The sequence below is a fragment of the Carlito syrichta genome, unplaced genomic scaffold (assembly GCF_000164805.1).
Source record: "Carlito syrichta isolate Samal-C Ts95f unplaced genomic scaffold, Tarsius_syrichta-2.0.1 Scaffold91638, whole genome shotgun sequence".
Taxonomy (NCBI): domain Eukaryota; kingdom Metazoa; phylum Chordata; class Mammalia; order Primates; family Tarsiidae; genus Carlito; species Carlito syrichta.
In genome coordinates this window covers 50,151-52,448 of record NW_007035734.1, presented here as the reverse complement: position 1 = coordinate 52,448, position 2,298 = coordinate 50,151, and positions in this window count along the sequence as shown.

Sequence of the window (2,298 nt, the reverse complement as noted above, 5' to 3'; positions counted from 1 at the left end):
TCTTTGCCCACTTTATAATGGGGTTGTTTGTTTTTTTCTTTTCAGCACATTTGAGTTCCTTGTAGATCCAAGATGTTAAGCCTTTGTCAGACCTGGAGTTGGCAAATACTTTTTCCCAGTCTGTGGGCTGTCTCCCTGCTCTCTCGATGGTTTCTTTGGCTTTGCAGAAGCTTGTCAGTTCAATGAGGTCCCACTTGTCTATCTTATCTCTTATGGTCCGTGTGTTTCAGGTTTTGTTCAGGAATTGGATGCCAGTTCCAATTTCCATAAGGGTGTGAGCTGCATTTTCTAAGTTTCTTTTGGTTTGAGGTTTTACATTTAGGTCTCTGATCCATTTGGAGTTAATTTTTGTGTATGGGGATAGATAGGGATCTTGTTTGAATCTTCTACATGTGGTCAGCCAGTTTTCCCAGCATTTACTGAATAGGTTCTCCTCTCCCCAGTGGTAGGTGGTGGAGGCTTTGTCGAAGATGAGTTGGTTGAGAAATTGAGGTTTTACTTTTGGAATCTCAATTCTATTCCATTGGTGTATATGCCTGTTCCTGTACCAATACCAAACTATTTTGATTATTGTAGCTTTATAGTAAAGTTTGAAGTCTGGTAATGTGATACCTCCTCTTTTTTTGCTGAGGATTGTTCTGGCTATTCTTGGTTGTTTGTGTTTCCATATGAATTCCTGTATTGTTTTTCCTAGGTCTAAGAAGAATGTTGCTGGTAATTTGATGGGAATTGCATTAAATCTGTAGATTGCCTTAGGTAAGATGGACATCTTCACAATGTTGATTCTTCAAATTCATGAGCATGGGATAACTTTTCTTTTTAAGGGTTGGCCAAACATGGTGGATCATGCCTGTAATCCCAGCACTTTGGGAAGCAGAGGCGAGAGGACGGCCTGAGCCCACAGGTTCAAGAGCAACCTGAGCAACATGGCGGGACCTTGTCTCCCCAGTAAATAAATAAAAATTAGCCAGGCATGGTGGTGTATGCCTGTGGTTCCAGTTACTTGGAAGATTGAGGTAGAAGAATCACCTGAGCCCAGCAGGTTGAGACTGCAGTGGCCGTGAGTGTGCCACTGCACTCTAGCCTGGGTGACAGAATGAGACTTTTTCTCAAAATTAAAAAATTAGCCAGGTGTGGTGGGGTGCACCTGTAGTTCCAGTTACTTGGAAGGCTGAGGCAGGATTGTCTGAGCCCAGAGGGTCGAGGCTGCAGTGGCTATGAACATGCCACTGTGCTCCATCCTGGGGCAACAGAGTGAGACTCCAACTAAAGAAAAAGTGTTATATGCAGAAAGGGATTCATTGTATCAATATTTTAAAACAAGTAAAATTGGAAACAATAAGTAAATAAGGTAATAGTTAAACATATATATATATATTTAACTCGACCTGCTGGGCTCGACCTGCTGGGCTCAGGCGATCCTTCTACCTCAGCGTTCCAAGTAGCCAGAACTACAGGTGTGCACCACCACGCCCAGCTAATTTTTTGATTTATTGTAGAGATGAAGTCTCGCCATGTTGCCCAGGCTAGTCTCAAACCCAGAGGCTCAGGCAATCCTATCGCCTCCACCTCCCAAAGGGCTGGGATTACCGGCATGAGCCACCTCACGTGGTCAATATGTTAATTTTTTAAAGCAGATATAATCTTGAGTTGTATTCTATTTATGTTCAATATATAATGTATGGATAGACCAGAAGAGAACAAGGGAAATAAAACTAGTGTTGAGGGATTTTCCTCAAAGTATACTCAAAGTTTTTGTTTTTTGTTTTGAGTAGGAATCTCAGTCTGTCACCTAGGCTGGAGTGCAGTGGCACACTGCTCATAGTCACTGCAGCCTCAACCCGCTGGGCTCAGACGATCCTTCTACTTCAACCTTCTAAGAAACTACAGGCACATGCCACCATGCCCGGCTACTTTTTTGATTGATTGTAGAGATGAGGTCTCACCAAGTTGCCCAGGTTGGTCTTGAACCTGAGGGTTTAGGCAATCCTCTCATCTCAGCCTCCCAAAATGCTGGGATTATAGGCATGAGCTACTGCGCCTGTCCTCAATGCTTTTATTATTTATTTATTTTTGAGTTGGAGTCTCACTCGGTCGCCCAGACTGGAGTGCAGTGGCCACTCCCAGCCACCACAGCCTCAACCTGCTGGACTCCGGCAATCCTTCCGCCTCAGCCTTTCGAGTAGCTGGAATTACAGGTGCGCGCTACCACGCCCGGCTGATTTTTTGATTTATTGGAGAGATGAGGTCTCGCCAAGTTGTCCAGGCAGGTCTCGAACCCGCAGGCTCAGGCAATCC